The sequence below is a fragment of the Parus major genome, chromosome Z (assembly GCF_001522545.3).
Source record: "Parus major isolate Abel chromosome Z, Parus_major1.1, whole genome shotgun sequence".
Classification (NCBI taxonomy): Eukaryota; Metazoa; Chordata; class Aves; order Passeriformes; family Paridae; genus Parus; species Parus major.
In genome coordinates this window covers 70075257-70103053 of record NC_031799.1, presented here as the reverse complement: position 1 = coordinate 70103053, position 27797 = coordinate 70075257, and the positions used below count along the sequence as shown (strand labels likewise).

General features: G+C 43.0%; 1 protein-coding gene across 6 annotated transcripts in view; it reads right to left on the bottom strand.

Annotated features, from left to right (window-relative positions):
* The window catches only part of ZNF462 (zinc finger protein 462), an 88215-nt gene extending 62296 nt beyond the window's left edge, over positions 1-25919 (bottom strand). For 3 of the 6 annotated variants that reach the window (XM_015653197.3, XM_015653201.3, XM_015653202.3), the window contains exon 1: positions 25819-25917. The gene's annotated coding sequence lies outside the window, so the exon portion shown is untranslated. Of the gene's footprint in view, positions 1-24712; positions 25618-25818 lie in introns of those variants that run through there. The other 3 variants (XM_033520352.1, XM_015653200.3, XM_015653198.3) reach the window with 3 other exon arrangements.
* Between the last annotated feature and the right edge of the window lie 1878 nt (positions 25920-27797).

Below are 27797 nucleotides of genomic sequence, written 5' to 3'. Positions count from 1 at the left end.
TCCAATCATAACCTATTTATTTGACTCATGAAGTTCAGGCCACACTTGTTGGTGGCCTCTGTCTGTGTGAAAAGCAAGTTGAGTCAGTCTGCACCACAAAAAAAACCTTCTTCCTTTACCTGCTAATGGAGAACCACAAAGAAGTGAAGCAGCCTGGCTCCAGGTCACACAGCTGGTCTGTGGCACTGCCAGCAGCACAAAGAGGCTTTCCAGACTCCAGCCCTTCCCTGTGATGCCACGCTACCTTCCTGTGTCACTGTCCCTGGAATCCCAGTGCTAACTTTCCACAAGGAGAAGAAGAAATGAAAAAGCTCTCCAGCACGGCAGAAGTTGTAATTCCAGAAGGAAAGGGAAATCAAAACACCACACACAAGGATACAACTGATGCTCTTTATTTATCTTTGTATTTATTTTCTAGCTGGAGTTGCCATTTCCACCTTTCTGCACAGAGTCCAGGCCTCTTGCTGAAGAATTTAGGTCAACTCAGAAAAGTGTCTGCAGAGCTACAGAGAAGAATACCAGTGGAGAAAGAGTTTGGGGTTGGTGACATGGTCTAACTCTCACATTACCTGCCACTGCAATGGAGGATGGACATGGAAAAAAACCTGGTTTTGGGGGTGAGCTTTATAAGAGGGTGAGGAAGACTATTTGTTTTGCAGGGCTGGCAGCCAGAAAAACTTAAATTCTTGGATGATCTGGGACACTTTTCTCTTAATAAGACTTTGCCCAAACTGCTGACTATTCCCAAAATCTTCTAAATTACAACATAATATTAGTTCTGTCCTAGCAACTGAACTTATCAAAATCCCATCAATTCTTAGTAGCAGCTATCAAAGAGTCTCCTTCATAGCACCTTCATAAAGATACCTGCAAGAGGAACTCTCTGGGTCTTCCTCAATGTCTTTTTTTAAGCAGGAGACATTCAAGACCATAGAAGAGGAAGTTTGATTTAATCAGACCTCTCTTTCACACATGCTAGCTGGAGCCACAAAGCATGTGCACACTTCCACTCCACCCTGGCTGACAAAATTTATGACAGCAGCAAACCAAGCTATTAGTTTTCACATGCCGACAGTTGCACCTATCCTTCACCATTTGTACATCACCACAAGCAAGACAAAGTTATTTTATAGATTTTTTTTTTTAAAAAAAAAAAGCTTAGATTGTACAAGAATCACGTCCTACAAAACCTTCAGGCTACACATCACCTTCGGCCTATGTTCAACCAGTGTGTGAAGTTACTATGGTTTTTGTGAAAATACAGTTTTTCAATAAAGTAAGTGTTCCACACTGAGAGTCTGGATGTCTAAGAAAACACATCTTTCCAAAAGGCTCTGTGCTCAGAGCCATGCACAGCCTACCAAGGACTCCTGATCCCGTTTCATGTGAACCCAAACTCTGCAAAAGGAGCTTACAGACACAGAGCAGCCTCTGTAGTAATCCAAGATACTGCTGGCATTCCTGCTGAAAGGAAGCACACTGAGCATGCTTCATCCTATGTCTGCAGAGCAGAACCAGCCTGAGCTCTGCCAAAAGCCAAGTGTGTCATGGGCAGCTGTGACTGCTACTTTGCCTGGGCAGAGATGAGGAAAAACACCTTTTTTTATGGGGGGTTGGTTTTTTTTTTCCTTCCTGCCTGTAGCTGTCAACTGAGATACACAAACATTCTTGGTACAGCTGGAAGACACCTGGCTGAAAACTCAAGTTTGCACTTTCTACGAGGTGCATCTGGGCACACCACGCAGTCAAAAGCATGGGCTCCAACCTTTCAGCACACAGGCAGGTACAGCTGCCTCCTGCACAGAGTTTCTGTCAGTGTCACCTGAGAGAAGGACAATCCCAGCTGCTCCACACCCAGACCCTGGAGGAACCCTGGAGGAACCCTGGCCAGCCCAGCTCACAATCACCATGGGAACTGGTGTGAGATCGGTGCTTTGGGAAAGCAGGCAAAAAAGGGTTAAATATCTTTTGCCTTCTTCATCCCTCTCCACATTCATAATTAATGAAGAATTGTAACTTCCTAGGTTCCTAGACTTGTTTGTCTGAGTAGAGTCACCTTTTCTTTCAAAACACCATTCCTTTCTAACATAACTTGCCTCGCCTCCCTAGCTGTATTCCTGGCACTAGGCCATATCTTTCTGCTTTTCTGTCATAAATTATTCTTCCTGGTCTATCCACTATTTCCTCTGTACGCCTCTCATCCTCCAAGTCTTCTAGAAAAATGATCTGATCATCTTCTCTTTCTACAGTCCAACAGATAAACATGCCAGCAACATGGCTCTGCAGCCAAAATAGTTGGTCCTTCCTTTCTTCTGAAGGTGTCTGTCATCCTGGTCACTCAGCACCCAGTAGGATGTAAAAGCCACCACTTTTCTCTCTCAGGAAAGGAGCACATTCTCAAAAAAGACTGCTCAGCTCAGACCACGTCCTCATCAGGGCAGAGAAAATGTGGGAGGGAGAAGGAAGGTCCTGCAGCAGACATCACCAGGAATGACTGGCAGCTGTCCATCCCTCAACCTGCTGCCGCTGAGGGACCTCCTGTGCACACCAGAAACTGGCACCTGAGGCTACAGAAGCCTTGTATTTATTCCCTTTTCTTTTTGAGGAACAAGACTCCCTTTTTGGTTCTCATTGTCTGCTGCTCTGGGCTCTGTAACTGATACAAGCGTGGCCGGCCGAGGTCCTGCGTATGTGCGTGTGTGTTTGCTATGTCTGGATCCTCAGGAAGGCAGCCTGGTATTTTATTTTTAAACTTTGGCTCCTGTTGCACAGCCCCACATATAATGGCTCCACTCCTGAAGGTTGGATAGTCTTCTGCTATCAGTTTTCAAAGAAAAACAAAGCCACCCAGGCCAGTGCCACCAAGAGAACAGGAGCAAAGTTCTCGCCTAAAAAAACCCCCAAGAGATCACAAAGAATATTAAGCCACCAGTGTCATCCCAGCTTCATGCTGCTGCACTGTTGCAAGCTGTAGAATATTGTGCAAGCCCCTGTAACTGCTGTGGTTTTAAGAGACTTCTCAAGGTTTTTATTTCTAGAAATTTGCTGGAGTTCTGCCAGTTTTCACCAGCTGAGGACCAGACCTTTATGTGGATCAGGACTCACTAAAGCCTTTTATTATGAAGTGGAGGGTTGGAACAGGAGTTTCTTCTTACCTGAAAGCAGAACCTGCAATGGATCTCCCACGTCTCAGAAGCTGAAGGAGGCAGAACCCAGACATGCTAATCAGGGACTATGGTTCACCCTTCCTGGAGAGCCTGCCCTTCAGATGTGTTGCAAAGCTGACAAAATAATTGATATCATGTACCTCTAAGCCACCTGCACTAAGAGATCATTTCAGCAGTGAAGGTTCACTGTCAAAAAAGAAAGAAAAAAAAAAAAGTGGTTTCCTTTTCAGCGGAGCACACAGGGTCTGTATCTGTAGGCTTGATTACTAGAAGAAAGGAAATGTTCAAGCTGAAGACAAGAGGACTTGCACACATGCCTGGGAGAGAAGATTTGACATAGAACATGGGACAGAAATGGAGAAAAAGTGGTTTGTCAAGAGGAAGTCATCTTTTTGTATCTTATCTTCACTTGCATTTCATGATGGGACACCACTAATCAGAGTGCTACTTCCAGGTTAAAAGAGCCACTCATTGCAAAAAGAAGGGGAACAGCCTCAACATCTTTCTGCTTCTTCATTCCTGATCTTTCTTCTCCCACTGCCTTCTAGCTCCTTCACTCAGACTGCTGCCATACAGAGTTCTGAACCTTGAAAGAACCCTTCCAAAACTCAATCTATAAATTAAGACATGAAAACAGCCTGACAATTAGGGAATCAAAATTCTCATTCATCCTTCTAGAGCAATTGATTTATAAAGTAAAAAAATAAAAAAATAAAAAGCACTTAAAGTGAGGCCTCTACAGCTGACCTTCCAAACCAAGTTAATGAACTATTTTTCCCCTGGAACTGACTTGGTTTTGCATCAGTTACCAAAAAGGAGGACCTAATGACAGTGCTTATTGTTGAAGTCTTTCATAAGCACAGAAGACAAAACTACATAGTCTCTAGGTTTCCTAGATCTATCACCCCTGACAGACCAAAGCCTGAGATTTTGAGATGACTAACAAAAGAAAATGAAAAATGAAACCGAGTTACTACTGCTATCACTGAGACCCTTGAATCTACTGAAATGCCTTTAGAGTAATAAATACTACTGCTAATAATAATTTCAAATTGCTTGGTTGGGCTATCTACAGTAGAATGTTAGGTTACCCCAGGAAACTGACATGCTGACAAATTATGACTGGGTTTTTGTGCAACAACCTCCTCCATAGTAACTACAAGACAAAAGCCTCTGGTTCCCATCTGTAAAATCAGGACTAAAGTTTGGGGTGATGTAAGTGCTGCTAAGTTCCAGGATAGATCTTCCTTCTGAGCAATTTATTTATCCTTTAGAAATTACTACATGAAAGTCTACAGCAGCTCTGTCAGGACTAAATAAATAAATAAAATTTTTTTTAAAAAAAAATTCTCTTTCCTTTTTCTTCCTCTGCTGTAGACACAACAGAAAAATGCATCTGTCTTTGGAAATTAAGAGGAAAAGCAGCTTCCACCAACCTTCTTCACAGATTCCATTTGGAGAACAACATGCAAATCACTTGTCCATAGTTTCAAGCCTAAAATGAGATATGGAGGAAACCACAGTACAGATAATCAAACCCTGATAACTACAAACCCACAGTCAGCCTTATCACTTCACCTAATTTGGTTTATTTGCTTCCCACTCCTTTGCCAGGTGAGAAGAAAAATCTTCTTGCACATTCTGCTGGAACACAACCACCCCCCTGGACTCCCTGCAGCAGGATTCTGCTTTAATCCTTAAATTGACACAAGATTGCATCACTGGGAGTCATCCTGCTGAAGATTCAGCTTCTACAGCTACACAATTTGCCCACAGCCAACTTAAATCAAGTTGGTCACCCACCACAGCATCTAAGGAGAAACCACACTTGACCCCTTACAACTTTTGACAGTCCATTAGAAATCCCAATATATCTTGATTTTTTTTTTCTGCAATTCAATTAGAAATTCAGAATTGTTTACATAATGACCATCTTTCTAGTTTTAGGTTCCAGCCACTGCATTTTTTTACAGCTTCATACAGACTCCAGACTCCTGTAACACTGTACACAGACAGGCAAACTGGCTGCTTTTAGTCCTCCAAATGTCACTCCTGAAAACCTCAGAAAGGCAAGAATGGACTACCTGAAAGCTGCCATGGTGAAGCACAATTTTCTGGACCTCAAACCTTTACTATCACAAACGTTTCCAGCCTAGTCCTCTTCGCTATTCTATTTTAAATATCTACTACTTTGCAGGATCGCTTTTTAATTTTTTTCCAGTTAAAAGGAAGACAAGAACATTCCTTTAGGTCCACAAAGGCTACAAAGCCAACACATTTCTTGACTAAGTCACAAAACATTTTCAGTCCCACATTTTCTGTCTTTTACAGATACAAACTGAATGGTGAGCTTTTAGGTCTGACACGTTAAAAAAATATGAATTACTGGCATAGAAAACAGAGAGCAAAAAGGAAATGTCTCTTTAAATCCTTTCAGATACCCTTCTTGTCTGACCTGTGGGATGCTTTTGTTTTGAATGGAATAGCTCCAAAATACAAAGGAAAACCCTTGCTTATCTCTTTGGGATCAGGGGCTCTCAAAAGCACAACACTGGTGTTATTTATTTCATACATCAAAGCAAGGTCATTACTTCGATCTTGGAGAGATCCAAAAGTCTTCTGATACACCAGGAAAGCCAATGGCCAAGGAGATCTCTGACATTCCTGCACTCTCTGCATGGAATTTTCTCATCCCACACTCCCTTTCTCCTCGAGCTGCAAACAAACAGGTGCCTCCACCTGCACAATCCCTGAGGCACTGACCCAATTCTCAATCCCCTTCGCTTGGGGTGGGGGGAAACCAAAACCAAACAAAAAACAAACCACAAAAGATGGCAGATAGATCTAAAGACTATACAAATACATTTGTCTCCTTCAGCTCAGGTCCACCATGAACACGTGGTGACGGCCCAAAAGTCCATTGTAACATTTTATGTGTAATTGATAAATTCCAAAATTCAAGTTTTGTCCACAGGGACTTCCGACATCCACTTTGCTTGACCTAACAGCTGCCTGAGAGCCCAAGCACATTGCTGTCATTCAAAGTTTCATGTAAGCCAATCCTCCATGCTTCCTCTTTAATTTAGGCCTTATATATATATATATATATATACAGCTGCTTTTTTCTTTTTTTTTGGCAAAAAATTGATCAGCTTTATGACTGGCACAGTGCTCTGAATTTTCAGAAAGCAGAAATTGGTCCAGCTGTCTTCTATCTTAAGGAGTCAAATTACCAAGAAAATAACAAAAATATCCCACAAAGACAAGATCTGCCCAATATAAATTTGGGGATGTGATAACTTCAAAGGATAATTTTCTCAAGATCTCCAAACCTAGCCAAGATCCTCTGCTGTCCCTCCTATTACCTGAAGAGGTGAGTAAGCAGAAGATTGTAAGAAATCATTTTGCAGCCTTCACTGATATACAACTGACCTTTTAATCTCTTAGTATTATATCTGGGCTTAGTGCCCAGCCAATACAGTTCTTTCACTTTTAGACTCAAAACTTTATCACTTGAGAGAACACTATTTTCTTTTTTTTTCTTTTTTTTTTTGTGAGATTTATGTGCAACCATGAGATTTTTCCCTTCATCCTCACACTCAGGCATGGACTGAAAGCTCAGTGAACGCCTTCCACTAACCATCTTTGGAATATAAACATTTTTTATCCCTCTGTCCAAATAACACTGTTTAGACACAGTTTGCAACCATGGCTGAATAAAGGAGCAACACTAGCAGTATTATTTCCTATCCCCAATATTATTCCCCTTAGGTCAAAGAAGCTGGAAGCACATGCTGGTGGTTTTTGGGTCAAATCCAGCATGGCAGATTCTCTGGGACAGCTCTTTAGCCTCTGCTGAGGATAAACAGAGGGAAGAGGGAGGTGGACTGAGAAGTGGCTGAAGGGATGTGACCAGTGGCAGAGAGTCCTGTAATTAGTGGTGTCCCCAAGGTTTGGTACCGGGTCCAGTATTGTTTAATGGCCTGGGATAGAGTGTCCCCTCAGCAAGTTTGCTGATGATACGAAACTGAGAGTGGCTGATGTTCCTAAGAGCTGTGCTGCCCTTCTCAGGGCCTGAGAGCCTGAAGGGATGGGTAGAGCAGAACCTTCTGAAATTCAAAAATGCAGGGTCCTGCACCTGGGCAAGAATGACCCCATCAGCAGAGGTTGGGGGTGATCTGCTGGAAAACAGAAAGGAAGGACCTCGAGGGCCTGGGGGACAAAGAGCTGTCCCTGAGCAGAGTGTCCTGGGGACAAGGAGGCCAATGGGACCCTGGAGTGCACTTGGAAGGGCATTGCCAGCAGGTCAGGGAGTGATCCTGCCCCTCTGCCCAGCCCTGGGAGGCACCTCTGGAGTGCTGTGTCCAGCTCTGGGCTCCTCAGGGCAGGAGGGACACAGAGCTCCTGGAGCAGGTCCAGCAAAGGCTGTGGAGGTGAGGAAGGGCCTGGAGCATCTCCCTCATGAGGAAAGGCTGCGGGAGCTGGGGCTTTCTCTTGAAAAGACATAACAGGAGGCTGGCCAAAAGACCTCAAGTGGTCCCTTTCCAACCTGACCCTTGCTGTAATTCTGTGTGATTCTGTGAATTTTCACAATTGCTTTTGGACACCAAACACAGCAATCATGGCAGCCCAGACATCACACATTTGGAAGTTTCAACACAGGCTTCCAACCAGGAGAGTCTGATGACTTTCTGATGTGCTTTCTTTAAGTGGGCTTTAAAGCAGAAGCTTTGTTCCCAGTGCATGCTGATGGTGGACTGTCAGCATCCTGTGGAATTAATTTATGTCTCTTTTGGACTGACAGAATCTTCTAGGCTGTGGGAAAACAAAGGGCAGAAGGGATCTCATGGACGACCAAGACCGGTTCTGTTATCACAGACACAAATCTAATCTCCATTAACGTAAAGAAAAATAGCGTGTTTGCTAAAAAAAATACAGCTGTTGATCCCTGAGCCAAGGAATGCTTGATTTTAAAGAAAACTGGTTCCATATGAAAGCTTTCTGACCATGGTGCACCTAACTGCTAGCATATTCTAGTCAAAGCAACCAAGCAAAAGGTAATACACAGAGATCTAATCAGCCAAGTTACTGATATAAATTCTACACTCTTCCCTCCAAAGGATTAATTTCTCAGCTGAAATACCCCTTGAGTCTGGAAGTCATATAGTTCTGAAATGTGAAGTAACCCTCAATTCTACCCAGCTTATCAAAAATCCCTGTCCTGCTCTCTCCCTTCTCACATTTCCTTGGCTTCATTATGCTTTTAAAAAGAGAGATTGCTACAAAAATCCCAGTTGTGTTGATCTGGCAGCTGGAGCACAAGAAACCAAAAGAATCTCCCAAGTAGAAGGTTCTAACCATCCCAATAATTTGAGAAGTCCAGCCCTTCTTATGGAAAAATCCCATCAGGAACATAAATGAGAGGTATCCCCAGAACACACAAACTATTCAGGGCACACAGGAATAAGGAAAAAAAGGAAAAAATAAAGACAAAAGAAGAAAAGTATGGAAAAAGTCTCAAGCAGGAGATCAGGAGGATTTAAAGACCCACTGACCTTCCTTCTAGACAGGCTTGGGCCCATATTCCAGGCCTGGAACACTTCACCAGTTTCCCAATTACAGATCAGATTTTCTAGGCAAGCTGCAGAAGCAAAAGTGCTCCTTCAACACCAGCAGTCCACTGCCACGTTTTCCTATTACGAGCTTGTCAGCCTGCCAATGCAGAGAACTTCTAGAACTCCTCCTTGCTCTCTTCCCACAGAACACAAAGCAGCATATTCCTTCAGAAGCCCTATTCAAACTCCCTTTCTTCTCTATGAGCCTGCATCTTTGAGACAATGGATAAGAGGAGGCGGACCACTTCCGCCATTCATTTGCTCAGCCTGCTGAAACGTCAGATCTGTCTGATCTTGCAGCAGAAGCATTATCCTTTGTTCTGATCAGGTTGCACAAATAGCTGTGCTTGTGTCAGTCGCAGAGCAGAGATTTTTATTTTTTTTCCCTTTTTTTTTTTTTTTTTCTCATGACCAATATGATTTATGGCTCACACAACACATTGTGTCCTGCTGAAAATGTTGCAGTTTTGTTTTCCACCATGCAGCTCTCCTACAAAAAACTCAGGTCAGTGTTACACGTTAAGGAAGAAGGGGAAAACTGCATAATGCTGTTGCTGCATGTACCCTAGACAAATGTGCCAGAATATTCCCAGCCTCAACACAAACGAGCAAAGAGTCACCAGAAACACCTGAACGGGCTTGAGTTGAAGGAGCTGGAGAAGCACAAGATTATTGCAACTCCCAAGACATCCCCACCACTTCTCTGAAGGTTGGGCACTCCTCTGTGCTCATCAGAAACAGCAGCCTTTGCATGTCCTGACAGCTTACTGCTTCCCACGCAGACAAATTGGGCTGGCCCCAGCCACCCCCACCACTGTGGTGACATACCTCTGCCCAGAATTCACACCTGGACTGCTTGCAAAGCCATCTGCAACCCAAGAGACAAAGGTTAGACACTGCCAGGTTGTGTGAACACACAGCGTGGCGGTGTCTGGTGAGCAGCTCCGTTTCCCACACTGACAGAAGAAAAATCGCCAGCCTCCAGTGATACTGAGCTCTTGAGAGGTTACAGAACTTGGCTTTAATTTTCCCTCCCCCCTGTTCTACCATAAGGCACACTTGCTTATGAAAACAGTTGTTATCATACATCCTTCCTCTTCCTAGGGCAGAAAACCAAGTCAACCAGAAAGCACAGCCAGTAAGTTCTTCAGAACTTCAGTGCATCAGAAAGTCTCATTCAGTCTGGAGGTTGAACTTTACCTACTACCTCCAAATTTCTTATATTTTTGCTGAAGTGTAGGTATGTGCATGAGAATGCTGTCTATGTTATCAGGTAAAAGCCCAAATACCCATTTCTGGCTTCTAGCCAGCACTTAAAAAGGAAAAAAAATTTGCTAATCCATGGTTGCAATGGAAAAACCACCTACCACAGGGAAAAAATCCTCCTGCCTTTAGCCAAATCTAATCTCATCTTTTCTCACAGCTGTAATATCACTCTTAATGCTTCACTACCTAACTTTAGCTTCACATACAGAGCACAGGGAATTATAGACACAAACCTTTCGTACAAGGACAGACTGAAAAAAACAAAAAAACATGGGTGGCTCTGTTTAACATTCCTGAGTCTGCCATCAGAATCAACCCAGTTCTGTGAAGATATTGCCATTTTTAGTAACTACGATACCCTCCAAAACCCAACAGCATTATATGATTTCTGTTTCATAGAGGCTTTGACATTCCATCTATTATCCCAGACTTGCTTTAGCACATATTTTATATTAGAATGCGTTCCAGGAGGCATATGGCAATAGAACTAGGTCAACCATTAACCAAATAACAGGAAGCTACTCTGCAAAGCACGCTCTTCAAAGCTCACTTAATGAGCTGGCTCTTCAGAGTGTGTCCTTCAGTAAGGTTGAAGCTAACTGTTCCACAGGATTTTCCTTAAAGGTTGCCCAAGGCAGGTGGCTTAAGGACACCACAGAGTCTGAAGAGCCATTCCAGAGTGTAAAAGCACCTGGGTCAGATGTTGAGATGGAGAACAATCCAAAGTCATGCATGGGACACTGAACTGCAGGAACCAGCTCCAGTAATTTCCTCACATGTGAGCAGAGCCCATTCCACCATTAACCTGCTCCCACAACTTCACAGGGAAAAAGCAGAGCCTTTGTAGAGAGCATCTCTCTGTCTGAATGAGTCAATTCCATACTCTTGCAAGGTATGGGGGAAAAAAAGAGCTGATATTAAGCCTTGCAAGTAAGTTAGTGTCTGAATAAATTCTTCATGTCCTGCTTCCTCATTGATCTCGTTGAGATACATGGATTTAACATCAACTGGCAAATCCAGTAGAAGAAAAAGTCCATCATCACTGCCGATATCTTCATTTGTTCCACCTCAATCTCACCAATTCCTTCCACTAAATATCATATTCCATACTCCTAAGCAACCACAGATGCCCAAGCTTGAAAGAGAAGTTTTTAGGCCTGAGAAGCATCAGGCACCACACAACAGCATCCATGAGTAACATCGAAGTCAGAAAAAGTTCTGATTCATCTTATACTGTCAACAAAGCAGTAGAGATGGCCTGATCAAGTTGTTTTTAAACAAATAAAAGGCAAACACTTGCCAGCACTCTAATTGAAAGGAAGTTTGCCACTGATATCCATCACATAACTGTTGCAATAACATAACTCAACAGCCATGTACCACAAAGCAGTGTAAACTTTTCAAATTCAAAAAAGTCACCATCCAGCTATGTGACTACAGCCAAATCTTGACACCAGGTCTGTATGGATACTAATATTCCTTTTCTGATGCTCTCATAAAAAATGGATACAGTCTCTTATCTCTTTATCATAGGCTTTCTTCTGGACATCTCTACAAAACAAAACGTTCAGAAATCCTGAAGTCATTATTTATCCAAACAAAGCTAACAATTAAAAAAAACCTCTCTACCCCATTGCCAGGGGTAGGCTTGTATTTCGCCATAACTTTTAATAGTAATGACTGCTGTAAGCATATAAATATATCAAGAGTTTCCCCAGTAGCTCACATCTATCCTTGTGACAAAAATAAAAGGTAAAAAGCCCATGTCTAACAGACATTAATGCTTCTACTAAAGACTCCCTAACTGAGAACTTCCCTGCAACCAAATGTTTGTGAGGTGGGAACTCAGGTCCATCTTTCTGGAGGTGGATCCTGCTGGTTCACCAGATAATAATTCCAGTTCCTAATTTCAGGCACAGGAAATGATATGGCATCCATGATGACTGAGAAAACAGTCAGTGTGTGTGATCATATGTCCCTGCAGATTGCTTTGTATCTTAAGCGACAGCTCCTTGCTGAAACAGGCTAACTCAGTGGAAGACTGCCAAGCATGCTGTGGTGAGATTATCATCTTAGTAGTTATTTATAATAAACTATCTTCAGCAAGTAGCACCTTTTTCAGTAGGAAAAAAGGACAATGCATTTTCTTTGCAGTACAGAGATGGTCTGTGAGCAATTGTGCAAACAATACCTGGTGGCATTGTTCATCTGCATATGAAGAAGCACTTCTGATGAACATTCCTCCAGCATGTTCTGAAAACTGTTCCAAAACCACCAGAAAAAGCTACAAAATTACCAGCCACTACAAAGTGCAACCTGCTATGGAAACTACATGGGTAGACAGAACAGAGTGCCCACACTTTATTTTCACAAAAATCTTTTCATTTGCCTGCATCCTTAATACTTCTGATGATGGAACAGCCACACCATGGTGTATCTACGGAAACGAGAAGGAGTTCTGCCCTGAGAGATGGTGTTCAAGTCCCATATAACTCCTCAGTGCCATTTCTTTGCAAGTGCCCTATGCAGAAGTGCCAGAGTCCCATAGCTCCAACCAAAAAATCTGAACAGGAGCAGCGGAGCAGTTTTAAGGATGGAGTTACTGAGGAACAGAACAAACAGTCTTCACACACAAGCCATGTTTTATATGCATCCCCTCCTCCCATCACCAAACTGCAACTGGGAAAACATACCTGTGGGCTGACAACTCCCACACTCCCACTCCAGTTCCTAGGAACACATGAAGAAAGTCAAGCTTTTGCAGGGCTGCCACAGAACGGCGTCTAAGACAAGGATTCATTCAAGGGGATCTGAAATACACCCTCTGAAGATCCTGCTGAACAGGCAATGGAAACCCTGAGAGCTCTGATTATGAAGTTCAGCTCTGCTGTGCCCATCAAGAAGCAAGCTCTGGTATTCCAGAATTTCCCAGGCTGCAGCTAGAGGAAGGTATCTCCAAATATTATGGGTGGAAAAAAAACCTAAAGAGGTCGACCAGCATGTGACTGAGCTGAGAGAAGACATTATCATCTGATTTTCAAAGTCCATTGAATGCTCAGTAAACTGATTTAGAAATCTTTTCTTCTGCAGATTTAGACAGACTAGTAACGATATTTGGCTATTAAAAAAAAAAAAAAAAAAAAAGTCATGGCTTTAGGTAAATAGGACAAAGGCCTTCTAAAAGTGCATTTCTGGTTTAAAAAAGAAAAAAAAAATAAAGCAGGAACAGCTACAGTAGGTTTCTACAGTTTCTTAGTAATTGCAGAGTTTCAAGGTCTACACAGTATCACAGCATTTCATACCTTCTGCATTTCGCAGCTGCAGTTCAATGTTCTCAAATGGTTACAGCTTCTGAACAAACTGTGTCTGCACTGAAGCCAAAAGGATCTACAATGGAGCTTCATCTGAAGCTCAGGACTTGCACATGACTGAACTCTTCTCTTTCTCCAGATCTGCTCAGCCTTTCAGCCTCTCCCCAGCCCCTTGTATAATCCATCAGACATGCTTTTGGAGTGCACTTCATTGCTTTGTGTTTGGTTTGGGTTTTTTAAAAAAGACACATACAAAAAAAAAACCAAAACAAAACCCAAAAGCAAAAACAAAACAAAAACAAGAACAAGACAAAAAAAAAACAACCCACAGGTTCAGAAAGAGAAAGAGAGGAAGAAATGAAACCCTACTGGGCTGAAGTTTTCAGATGACAAAGCAGAAAGTAATTGTTTAATACCAAGTATGAAAGCAGCAACAAAAGGACAAGATGCAGAGGGGGGGGAAAAAAAAAATCTATCTGGGCTTCCTGCACTGGCATGAAATGGCTGCTTTCCTTCTTACTGCCAGCTCCCATGCTTCATGTTGACATTACACATCCTGTGCTGTAGATCCACCCCCATGCTGATGCTTGCCCAACAGAATTATCTCCTGCGTCACAGCAGTGGTAACAGAACTGCTGGCTCTGCAGATCGGAGAGCACCATTTCAACGCCTAATACACACAGCAACTGGACACACCACCAGATATTCGGGGTTGGTTTATGGCAATCTCAGCGCTGTACTGCTTTGCCTAACCTTCTGTTAACCAGATGGCCTGTTCTCTCCCCTTGGGATCAACCCAGTAAGTTTTATTTTATTAATCTCTACCAAAACGCAGGGACAGTTTGGAGCACTCATATCTGGTTTATCTCCAACAGGGTTGCTAAAATGAAAATGACCTAAAAATAACTGGAAATGATGCTTCACACCAACAGAGAACAAGATCTTTTGGAGTAAATATTTAAATGATCTGCCAGATGAACCACCACAGCAGCATGAACCAAATGGACAGGAACTTGTATTATGTACACACATACAAAGGTACACACTTCTGCCATTGTAAAAGGACCTAGGTTGCATTTCTCCTGATCCAAAACACTTTTGTCTTCAACAAACCATTACTATATTAGTATCTATTAAAGCCAATCCCTTAATTAAGAGGAAAAAAATAGGGTGGGAAAATGGCTTTCAAAACCACCACAGTTAGTGATGGGGCTCCAGAATGCGTGAACATCATCCACAGGCAACACAGCACCAGGAATGTTCTCACTAGAACATCTGCAAAGTCACATGAAATCATACTTCAGGGACATGCCAGCACTAAGTGAAGTCAAAGTTGAGTATTTATAACATACATGCTGCTGCTGTCAAAATACAAAGAGTGAGAACGAAAGAAGGAGCGCATGAATGAAAGTGGAAGAATTATCTTATGCATATGCTTCTGCTGAATCTTGCAAATCTGCTACAGCCATGCCCTCACATGCAACCACAAATGAGCATCTCATGTATGTAGGTGGAAGCTGTTGAAAGTTAAGGGCATCCTCAATTCAAGATGTAATTTTCAAACGCCTCCCTGAAAAGCTCCACAAGAATTACTCCATGCAGCTAAGGATCTGATCTTCAAATGTTTACTCACACAAGTAGCTGCAGTGAAAATTCAGAATCTGAGCACAGCGACTGTTCACATGAATGAGCTCTTAGAGCATAAGGGCTTTAGCTCCCATCATCTATTATCCACCAAATGCACTACGGTAACTATGAAAATGAGACAGTGGTGAGGTCTGACCTATTAAAAAGCCTTTGTTAACACTCCTAACAGAGGCAGTGAGCAGTTATAAAATAAATAAATAAAGTGCACATGCCTGCAACACTGAACAAAATCCCAGGAATGTAAGAAGGATCGGGTAAAAGTTGCAGTTTTGCTGTCTTCCAAGGAAAATAGGAAGCAAATCCACATAAAATCTACCTATAATAAATCATTAAGATCTGTTCTTCATGTCTACCACCACAGTGCAGTGCTTCAAAAGCACAACTGGGTTCACTGCTCAGATTGCTCCACACATGCATTTGTCTCAGGCTGGATCTTTTCAACCTAAAGCTTCAAATCTCTGTGGGCTGGGGTGTCAAGCGCTCTAAGAGGACAGCACTGCTACCATCCAACCTCCTACACATGACTAACTTCTGATGTGGAAGGAGATCACAGTCTTCTTCACACCACCTGGGCAGCTAAAATGTTCTTGTGGTCATCCATTACTGAAAGTCTTACTGAGACATGAATAACCCTCCAATCTGGATGTCAACAGATCAGCAGGTATTGCCTTCAGCTCATAAGCAGACTGCTTAATTCACCTGTAAAGAGGATTAGATGTCTTCAGCACATCAAGGAAACAAGCATGAGAACAGGCTGTGTGACATTTCAGCTCCATCTATCTTTAAAATTTCCCCAAAGAGAAGGATTTTTTTTTTTTTATGTCCCATTTAAGTTACTAACTCATCATCATATGACTGGCCTTCACTGCCATGACATACAAAACTTCAGTATATGGTGACAGGCCCCCTAGAAAGTCATTCCACAACCTGAAACATCATCTACCCTTCAAACACACTAAAAATAGATTCCTCACCCCCTTGAGGTCTCAGCAGCCCATCTGATATTACAGTACAGTATTAACAAACCTATGTAGACATGAATTCTTAAAATAAATATCTTCAGAGATAAGACCAGAATACCAGCAAGCAAACTATATTCCTGTACACCACTGGTGAACCTGTGGAAGCACTGAAGAACCATGGAGGGCAACAACCATTCCATGTTCACTTTGCAGGAGCACAACTCGTGCAACCTTTGGTCAACCTGTCTGACACCTTGCCAAGCAACTTCTGTCTGAAAGACATTTTCTGAGCACAGCCTCAGCAGGTTTTTCTACATGGTTCCTCAGGAGAACAACACACTGAAAATCTTTGTCTTCCCCCCATCCTTTGTCCCATGGTGGAAGGAGAGCAGCACAGTGGTAGAAGGTGTGGAACGGAAAGTTCACGGTAGTGTTTTATCACCTCTGCAATCTGATCATTTTAAAATAATTCAGGTTTACTCATTTATTCATGCAAAGACCCAAACATACTGACTCACTCTCTCAGCAGTCCCAGTGAGTAATACAGTTATGTCCTTGGAGCCAGAGATTTCAGGTCTCACACATGCAAGGGTGTTCTGGCAGGAAAAACCCGTGCGCTCTGGAGCAACACCAGCTTCTTCTCAACCCACCAGGATGGAAACACACCAGGAGCCAGCGCCACTGAAGGGTTAAACACACCCATCCTGCAAGGCAGGACATGGCCTTGGGTCACATTTACCTACAGAAGGGCTGCTGGAGGGCTCCTGCCCAGCCCTGGTGCTGTTTCACACCATATGCTTGATCAGACAGGAGAACTTGGCCTCTGCATGACCTGACAGAGCTGAAAGCCGATATGCTTTCTCCCCACTGCCCGCCCCCAGCAAAGATAAAAGGTCATTTAGACCAAAAGGAACCTGTCCACACTGACTTCAAGTTACATTAATTCAACTTTTGGGATGCACTTCTGGCCAGGAACCCAAACCCTTTCTCACAGAGCTGCAAGCCACAGCCATATGACAGGGCAGGAACAATTCAGCAGTCAAGGAGCTAATTAACCAGGCTGAGAGCTGTCTGGCTGCTCTCAATTTTCCATCAGCCATTTACTACATTTTTTACACTTGTCAAGCTATTGAGCTGAGCATGATAGGAGCAAGGCTTCAGAGCCCACCAGTCCTGGAGGCTCCACATCCTGCAGCCCAGCTGTAGACAAAAGGGAGGGGGAAACCTGAAACGCAAAATCAAGAGCTCCCAATCGAATACAGAGAGAAATAATTCCAAATTTGTTCACATTGACGTTTATTTGTTTATTTATATAATTTGTCTTCACGGTGCCACTTGTCTCACAGCACAGAAGAAAACAAGAAGATGACTCTGTTGGCCACTGCCTTCCAAGCTTTGCTGCATCACCACCTAAGTAGGTACTGTGTATGTATAGATACATATACATATATATATATATATATGTGTTTATCCATACTCACCACAAGCAACAACACACTTGAGAAGAAAGGCTCAGTCAGAATTACAACAGTGACACAGAAACAAGAAGGAAGGTAACCACATCTCACCTCTCAAAGCACCTGCCAAGAAAAGAGCAGCTCTGCTCCAGCCTCACACACCAGAACCACTCACAAAAGGAGGCTTTTCTTTCCTGATCTTGGTCTGTTTTAACACACACAGCAGCAGAATCCAGCACCAGGGTCGCAATTTCCAACATCCATGTTAAATCCTAACTATGCCTGTTTTGCTGGGTAGTGGGATAGATGGTTGAAGGAATAAAAAAAATTAAGAGCAAGATTTCAAGGGCTGGACAGCAATTCTTTGGTCTCCCTTCTTTTTGATCAGAGAGACCTAAATCCTCTTACAAAGACCCACATGCCCACAAATCTAGCTGAGTTTAACCAGGACTGGAGAATCCAAGTCTGAGTTAAAATAAATTAACATCTATGGGCCTCTTGAGCTCTCTCCAGAAGCAGTTTGCTCAACTAGAGATGCGTACTCATCCTTGACTCACTGCATCCCCCTCAAGACCAGCACTCCTCAAGCTATTCCAAGTTTAGCTCAGACTGCAGTAATTACTCTAATAAAAACATGAAAATTAAGAATTTTTTTAAAAGTTGGTAAACAATCGCCACTGACATAAACCACCTTCACCAACCCCTCTGGAATTTCTGACTTGGGATCTATATCAACAGCCCATTTAATATCAACAAGAGGGAGGCAGTAATTAAATGACAAAAAAAAAAAAAACCCAACCCTTTTCAGCATCACTAGACAGCTGAATTCTGACTTTTGGACCACAGCAAGGTCTTCATTAATGATCCTTTCCCAGCTGCACACTCAATTAAATTCTCCAGCAAGTCAGTCATTAGAAGGTAAATGAACCACCCTCCACATCACCATCATGCTGGACCAAAATCTTCCAGCACAAGTAGTCTGTCCTTAGCTTTGCTGTTTATTTGACAAACAGGGGGAGAAAATTTAAAAAGGTGTGCTTGCTGGAGCACAGGTTCCAAGTGTTACATTCCTCCATTCCACTCTTTTCTTTGGAGAGGTCTGGGGGGCCCCCGGTGTGTGGGAGGAATGTATTTTCCTGGCTCCTGTGATAAGTGGCCATTGTGTTTTGAAGCATTTGCATGACAACAGTCCAAAGCCCAGGATGACCCATCTTCTTCCCAAAAGGAATATCCTGTGATGCCTTCTTTCCACAGCCACTGATACCACCCCAAGCCACTGTTTGAACCTAAGAGCTGCAGCCGGAAAGGAAGGGTTTGCTCATCCCAGCAATGCAAAAGAAGCCCCCATTGTCCTACCAGGCCACGGAAACACTGACCACATGTGCATCAGAAGATTCCATTTTTAGCATCTTTCAAAACAAAGTCTTCTCTTTCACATTATCACGAGCACACTGAATCCTCAGTCCTCCTATAGCATTCTCTGCAATGTCTGCTTTGTTTTGTCTTGAAAAATCGTTCTCCTGCCTCTCTACCCCATGCCACTGCTCTATTAGCAGCAAGTTTCCACTGCACATAATTATGGCATGTCTTAGCCTACTTTTTTCCTGTTTGCTGAATAGCTCTGCCTATTTTCTACTTGTGCTGATGCTACCATTTACTTTTCCTGACGCTCTAATCCTTGTATCCTTTGAAGGCCTGACTTCCTCCACACCATGACAGCAGCTGGGGTTCTCAGGCCCCTTTCCAGACCTTTTTAATAGCAACAGTAATGCCACTCTGATGAACATCCCACTTCCTAATCTTCAGGTCAGCACAGAGCCTGCATCTGTAACAAGTGCACCAAATACACCATCCAGGGCTGCTGAGTACCTATTATCTAAATGACTATCATGTTATTAATTGCATATTCCTGGAACTGGAAGGAGAAGGAAAAACACTGTCACATAATGCAAGCACTTAGCTTCTTCACACATAATCCCAATTAGAAGGTCTTATTTTCCACCAGGAAGTAACAAGTGACACACTTCAAGAACTAAAGTCTTAATTTAACTGGTTCAAAACTAATAGAAGTAGCCCAGTGAATCAAGTGCTTTCTCAGAATTATTCATCCTCACCACACACTGGCCTTGCAATGATTGCTACCCTAATAAGCTCTAAATAAGTCCTTCCTAATCACTCATGACATTGATGCTGTGCCTACAGCTCTTTATGCTGACACTATTAAACAAGTATTCTCAAAGAGACTGTGTTTGACTCCACTCAAGAACAACTCCTGAACATCCTGAGATCTCCTATTTCCATCTTCCTTCAATTACCAGCTAAACTCAACTTAATTAATTGCTTCTCCTGATGGATCTTACCATCTTCTAACCTAAGAAGCTGCTTTCAGCCCACACCAAAACCCCACTGTATTCCCCCTAGACAGACAGCAGCTGTGGAGGTCCATAATTATACCACAAAAAACAGCCAAAAAAATGATGAAAGTTTTCATCAAAATAAAATACAATGTACAGATAGCACTGCTGCTAGGTCTGGGACTGATGTTCTGATAACCAGTGTTTCTCAAAATTGACTACAAAGCAGTCAAAACCAAAGATGAGAGAAAGTTCTTTCCCAAACACTGCTTAAAGAAAACTTCTTCCAAGTAGTGATTAGGCCAGGATATTTTGAATTACTGCAGAAACATATGTTGCCTCAAGCTGACCAAAACAACTGCACCAAGATCATCAACTCCCAGAGAGCTGAAAAGAGCCCAGAGGAAAAAAAAAAAATTGCATTGTGTTAAAACTGTGTTCCACCGTAAGACACCAAACACAAAGGCTCCCCTTTCCTCATCTCAAACTCTCTCCTCTTCTTCAAATCCCTTCAGAGATGTATTAGTTCTGCAACCTCTGGCACAGCTCAAAAGATGAGGGACAGACTTTTTAGATCTCTGGTATTGTTTTCAACGTTAGAAGACTAAAATGGAACAGAACCCAGGAACAGTCTCACATGACTTTGTATTTACCTATGTGCTGAACTTCCCAAACACAAGCTGAAAGCAGAATACTTCCAAAACTCAGGATACAAATGAAGACCCCCTTCTATTAAACCTGGTCCCCTAAGTTTGGAAACTTCTACTAAAGACCATTTTTTTCCTTTGCTACAACCAGCAAGATAATTATCATAAGTCGATCTATCTCCCTTCCTCCCCCCTTTTCTTCTTTCAGCACTGGCATACAAACCATGCTATTTTAACTTCTTTCCTGTTCTCCCAGTTCTTCTGGAACATTTTATTTTCAACAGTCAACTCATTTGGAGAAGTGCCATGCTGAAGTTCAACCGTGTACAATGTTAACTGTGTCTCTGCCAGCAGCTGAGGACTTGCATCACACCACCTTCTCCAGCACCTCTTGATTAAACAACCCCAGTTCCTCTCTCTGAGAAGTTAGATGATGTTTAAGCAACCTCCACTCTCATCACACTCCTTTTATTTCCCGCCCCCCATCTCAAAAATTATTCTCAATCTCCAAAGAGTAAGAAGGAATTTCTCATTCTCTCCTCAATTAATACCCAACAGACCTCCTGCTCACCTCCTATGGGCCCACGGATTTCTTGATTGCTTAGTACCCTAGAGTGAAGAAACTCTTTGAAAAGCAAGCAGGCATTTGGACTGATGAAGTTCAACATCTCTGCAGAAGCCAGCAATTAGAAGTTCATACTTGAGCACATCTTGGATCAAGCATGCAAGTAAAGCAAATCATACCGTTCTGGCACTGGTAGCAGACCATATTCATCCAGAACAAGCTCATAAAACACATAATCTCCTACTTCAAAGTAGAAAAATATCTGTTAAGAGTCAAAATAGGAGGAACGTATTAGGAGAATTTCCATTATTTTTCTCCTACCAATGGATTGGACGTGTAACAAAATATAAAGAAACAAAATACATGGAACAACACAGACATCTTGGCCTTTGTAGACCTTTCTTGATCTGCAAAAAACAGGACCTCCTTCCTCCATCAGCAGCTTCTTCCAATCACTATTTCACTGGGGACTTTTGCATTTGTCCCCAAGTTTGCCTGGTGAAGCTTCAACATGGGACAATATTAGTTAAAGAGTAGTACACAGCTATTCACCACTTTCACACTTCCAAGTCCTTTTTATGCAATTTTTTACTTCAAAGCAGTGTTGTTCTGCCCATTTAAGGAAATTATCCACAACACCACGCAGAGAAAGTGTCACAGTAAACTGAGGTAATCTTAATTTATATAGAAACTCCACACATATTGTTTGGAATAATAGGAAAACCCAATAGGAAATGCTGATTTACACTGGGTTTCTGGAAGTTCCAGATTTCAAGAGACATCTCTGGAGCTCTTCTGAAGTAATCTTCCTTAAACTGTAAGTTGTACTATTATAAGACTTAAGTTCTTCCCATTTCCTTTTTAAGGCTAAAATTAAACTTGCCCATTCCTTGGGGCCCAGAGGAACATCTGCCAGATGTCCAGACATCTATGTTGAACAATAGTCATCTACTTCTCAACTCCTCTTTTTAATCATCCTTTTATCAGTCTTCATAAAACTCAATCCTCTTGTAAGTCAAAGTGTACAGTGCCAACAAATTGGTTATAAAGGTTACTGGATTGGAATGATGGTATTTTTTTCCATTTTCACTTGCAGTTGCCCTACTTTCCCTTTCAACCATCCCATTATGTACTCATACTCTTCAGTCTAGGCATTCACATTACTGTATTTTTAGTTTTCTTCTTGCAATAAAATAACATTTTTAATTATGGAAGGAAATTGTAAACATGACATCTTAAGTTTCTCATCAACATAATCTGGTGTGAAGCTAGTGAAAATGTAAAACAAAGCCAAGTAATTCTTTAAATATTTTTAAAGCAGTGGTCCATAAGCTATGTCTAGTAGGTGTGAGAAAAGTGATTAAGGAAAGCATATTTAAATACTGAGAATACTGAGAATAGGTACCAATGCTTGTTCTTTCTATTAGAGATTGGAACAATAAAAGGCTCTGTGTGCCTCAAACCAAAAGCAATTGAAAGCCACTGTCTGAAGAAATTTAAGCCTGATTAGGAGAAACATTCATGTCACCAGCATGGCATGAATTAAGATCATCTTTCTGGAGCTTCTTTAAAAACCAAAAACCAATGGGTTTGGGGGGCATTTTTTGTTTGTTTGTTTGTGATTTTTTGGGAGGTAGAATTGTTTGGTATTGTTTTGGGATTTTTGTTTTTTTTTTAACTTAAGTTCTTCAGCTAGTATTTTGAAGGTGAACTTCAGTCTGTCTGGGCAGAACCACAGCAAGAAGCACCATTAACGAGAATATAATTCTCTGAAGAGGTTTCAGTCTCACAGTGAGGAAACACAGAAAAAAAAATACCAACAACAAAAAAAAAAAACCCCATTAAAACCACTGCAACGTTGTTTGGTTTTCTAGGTCGTAAGAGGCCCTCCCATAAAGATCCTGATCTTAAATCTCAGAGTTGTTCTTGGATTGCACACGCCACGTTCAAGGGCAGTGTATCTGCAGGGCACCCTGTAATGCCAGCACTGGGCTGACCTCTCCAGAAGTAAGAGGAGATTTCACAGCCCTGAACCACGAGCACTCTGCATAGGGCCCATATAGGGGATGGATAGCTGGCATCCAACCCAAACAAACAAAGGTCAGTGGGCAATTTTTCAGTTTTATTTCAATGGCTGATTTAGACCTGTGCAGAGATTGCAAAATGCATCAAAAATATCACCTCGGGGTGTGTGTGGGGGGGGGGAACCCAAAGCACTACAACAGCAGCACAAACAAACAAACAAACAAACAAAACCCCAAAACCAAAAGCAGTTAACCTCTCTTTCTGCCAAAACATAAGATTAAACATACCTGAAATGGTATGTTCCATGGCCTTCTTCTGAAAGATGGAGACAACCAGAGAATCTCAGTAATTTGGGCGACAGATCAGCAACCAGAACTCAAGAAATGCACAGTTGATAAAGCAATATCCTTCCGAGGTATATTAGATTTCACATTAAAACATTTCTTTCACAGCAAAAATAAAACAAGGGCATCGATTCTAATCTCTAAGACGGATCTCAAGTTCATCACCCGTCACTGCAATCCTCAAATCTTTCTGGTTTTCTGCACATCTGGGAGCGTGTTCTGATTCAGATTCACTGGTCCCCCGTGCAGCAGCTTAATATCTTCCCGTATCTGTTCTTAAAACACCTCAGAGCAACCAGTGTATGGACATCACTCACACCTTTCCGTGGAGCTGTGCCTTCAAGCCCAGCAGCACTGCACCCCGGTATCCCTCTCGTGCATTTCAGGATGTATTCTCAATTTTTTGAGGAACTGCATCTACTGATGTGCAGATTTCAGTGGGTGGGAAAAGACCTGAGGCCTGCTTTGGGTCTACTCAAAATTGCTTCAGATTAAAAGGTGGGTTAAAAACAAAGCACACGAATTCCTGCTCAACTCCTATCTCGCTTTAAAGATCTCAGGTTTCCATAATGACCTTAAAATCACAGTAAGAATGCTGTTTTAAGTTTTCAGGAAAGAAGAGTATTTTGTGACACCAAAAAGACAGCTGTGAAAACTGTTTTGCTTTTTCCAAGAGAAATTATGTATGTTATGATGCTCTGAGGAACCTACTAAAAGCTTGCCAGTATCACTTTAATGCAACCTAGTGAGTGGAGAGAAATATTCCATCTTAATTTAAAACACATCCGAAAGAAGGAATGCTCTTGAAAATGAGATGTTAAAAATCCCAAAAATTAGGCATCATCACCTAGGAAAAAAAGAGACATTTCATGATACCCTCTGGAAGAACCTGAGCAGCCTCAAGCTGCATGCACTTACCTCCAAATGCTTTCAGAAATCTAAAAATATATGCTTATATACACTATTTACTTGGCCAACTGATCAACCTCCAAAATCCTGTGGTCTTTAACCAAAGAAAAATATCTAGAAAGGTGACCTCCGCATGAAAGCATCAGAGAAAAAAAGCCTGAGGATGTGTTTCTCTGTGTGAAGGAGAATCTGAGCAATTTCCTCCAATCCTCATTTCCTGATAGCATGAAGACAGCGAGAAGACCCATCACAATGTTGTGCATTGAAAAATCTGAAGGGGAAAACCTTAGGGGGAAAAAATCATGATTAAGCCAGCTCCTGCCCAGCAAAGCCTCAAAACATGGAGAGACATCCACAATGTTAGGAGCACTTCCCATCTCAGCTTTGTCTACTCTCTCTCTCCTCCATTTTCTGGTGGAGCTAGAGAACATGACATGGCTTACCTGACTCAGATCACAGCTCTCTGCCAAACTAGTCACTTCCTCTTAGACATGCAAGCAGCTTCATGAGACAAACAGACCCCCACAGACGCACACACAAAAGCAGGAGCAGAAAGCACTCAAAACTTGGAGGTCTTTCCCCTTCCAAACACCAGAAAAACAAATGAAACTTTTCCCCCTTTCTCCCCCAGAAAGAGGGAGGTGAAGGGAAGGGGGGGAGGAATCCTATCAGATCACAACTACATGAAGCTCCAGGAGGATCTCTCTGTGTGGAGAATAGAAACCACAATGCTGAGAGGAGCCGGGGGGCACGGGGGGGGAAGGAGAAGGTTACTCCAGAAGACATAAAGAGCCTGTGGACTGTGTGTGTGCATGTGTGCGAGAGCGAGGAGAAGCTTTGTGTTGTGGAGCCTGGACTGGAACCAAAGCAGACAGCTTGCAAATGGAGGACAGGGAGATAAAGAAAGGGAAAGAGGGGGAGAGATAGGGAGAGACCTGCTCCGGGTGGGTTGAGAAAGGGGCAGGGGAGAAAGCGCCTTCTTCCCTTGCCTGGTTTAAAGGTAGGGACATCGGGGAACTGAGCAAGTAGAAGTGGGCTCCTTCCCCTTCCTTTCTTCCCTTCTCGCTCTCTTTTCTCTCAAAGGAGAGCACAAGCGTGTGTAATGGCTCCTGCTCTCCAGCTGAACGCTGTCCTCCTCCAAGCCACCTCCTGCGGGCACCAGCAGCCCCCCAGCCCCGACGCCGCCGGGGACCCCCGCATCCCAAGTCCAGGAGAGCCGCGGTGGGGGCACCACCGCCGGCGTGAGGGACCTGCCTCGCCAGCGGCCAGGGGCAGCCAGAGGGGACGAGCAGAAAGACGAGGAGGGGGACAGTGGTTGGGAGAAAGAAAGAAAGAAAGAAAGAAAGAAAGAAAGAAAGAAAGAAAGAAAGAGAGAGAGAGAGAGAGAGAGAGAAAGAAAGAAAGAAAGAAAGAACGAAAGAAAGAACGAAAGAAAGAAAGAGAGAAAGAGAGAGAGAGAAAACAAGAAAGAAAGAAAGAAAGAAAGAAAGAAAGAAAGAAAGAAAGAGAGCGAGAAAGAAAGAAAGAAAGGAAGGAAGAAAGAGGTCACCCGATTGCCTGGGTCGTGCCAGCACGGAGCTTTTCTCTCCTCCGTGTGTCTCCCGTCTCTGATCCAAGTCCACACGCACAGCACCATCCAGACCTCGCACACACACACACATATCCTCTCAGGCACCCCCCACCCCGAAAGCTCGGCTGGTATCTCACTTATCTCCCCATATTTCCCCCCCCCAACCCCCCCGTAATGCAACAACAAAAAATTAATTAACCGCCTTCCTCCTCCTCCCACCACCACCACCACCACCACCAGCACCTCCTCCTCTTCTAGTTCTACATGATGCCCTGGAAGCCCTGACCATATATGACCAGATACGACCTTTATATTTTTTTCTTCCTTTCTTTCTTCCTCCTTCCTCCGTTGACCGAATGAATGGATTTCAGAGGAAGGTGGTGGAGAGAAAGACGGACATAAAAGACCAAACAAAATAACACACGCACAGACACACACACACACACAGAGAGAGACACACACGCACACACACACAAACGAGAGATGATCTCTCCAATGCCAAACCAGAGATGGGTTTTAATTGCAAGAACTTACAGGAGCGTCCCGGCACTGCTGCTCTTGCTGCTGCCTCCTCTCCTCTCCTCTTCTTCTCTGCCTAGCTCTTCTTGTTATTGTTGTGGAAGTTGTTTTGTGAGTCTCATGTGCTCCTTGCCAGGTCTCAGCAATGGAGGATCGCCATCTTTCCCTGCTTTTCCCCCCCTCTCTCTCTCTCTCCCTCTCCCTCTCTCTCTCTCTCCTTCACTGGTTTGCTGCAGCTGCAGATGACCTGAGATATCCGTCTCTCTCTCTCTCTCTCTCTCTCACCCTCTGTGTCTCTCTCTGAATAATGAGCAACCAGAGGGAGAGAGAGAAAGAAGACAATCTCCTCTCCTACCACACAAAACGCAAGAGCACCAGGGGGTGCAAGAATCCTTTCTAACAACAACAACAACGTGTAGGGGAAGAGGAGGAAAAAGAGAAAGAAAAGAGAAGAAAAGAGAGGAGGAAAAGGCAAGAAGAAAGAGGAGGGAGATGGAAGAGGAGGGGGGAAAGCAAGCAAGCAAGCGAGAGAGAGATCCAGCAGGCAGACAGATGGAGGAGAAGATGGTAGTGATAGAGGAGGAGGTGTTGAAGATGAAGGAGATTAAGAGGAGGAAGGTGGTAACAAAAAGTTAAGCTTTGGGACACTGAATCACTCACAGGCCAGGGAGGAGGAGAAGAAGGGAGAAAGATCTGAAGATCTTCCCCTTCCAAGCTGTTGCCTTCACAAAGCTTCCAGTGCAGGAGCGCTCAGCAGCCCCTGCGATGCTGGGGGAGCCGCTCGGATGGAGCGCTCTGCTGGGTCATAGCTCTCTTCCAGCCATGACAAAAACCGGTTTCTGCATGCAGATCTGCCCCCGAGGTGATCCCTCAGACACATCCATCTAGAGGCTAATCTTCCCTGAGCAGGGTAAAGAACATAAATGGAGCTGGAGGTTGCAAAGTATAAAACCAGATCTACCACGTGGTTGGTTTTTAATCCCCCTTCCAGCTCGCATTTGATGTGGAGAAAGGACACTCAAATTGTCCATTTCTGGCACGTATTTTGAAGTCTACTCCTGGAAATAAAGACAGTCATCTCCAGGTTTTTTATTTCTCACAAGCATTTAGGAGAAAAAGAGAGCTTGTACTACTATCACCAAAATCGCTTCCTACATTGGTGAAACGGTTTTTGGCCGCAAAATAAAATAAATAATTCCACTTAAAATAACTTTTATGCCTCCCAACACCTAGTTGTCTGCCTCTTTGTGACTGATTATTTAAAACCGTGGAAACTAACGATCAAGGCTCACAAAGAAAGGTATCTGGGTGATGAAGGCAAGCAGACAAAGACAAAGCGGCTGTAGCCTGCATTTTTATTTAGTCTCGTTTCTATTAAGCATTGTCCTGAGCTACTTCTTTTTCTCGACACCCCCACCTCAGCGCAAATCCCCCCCCCC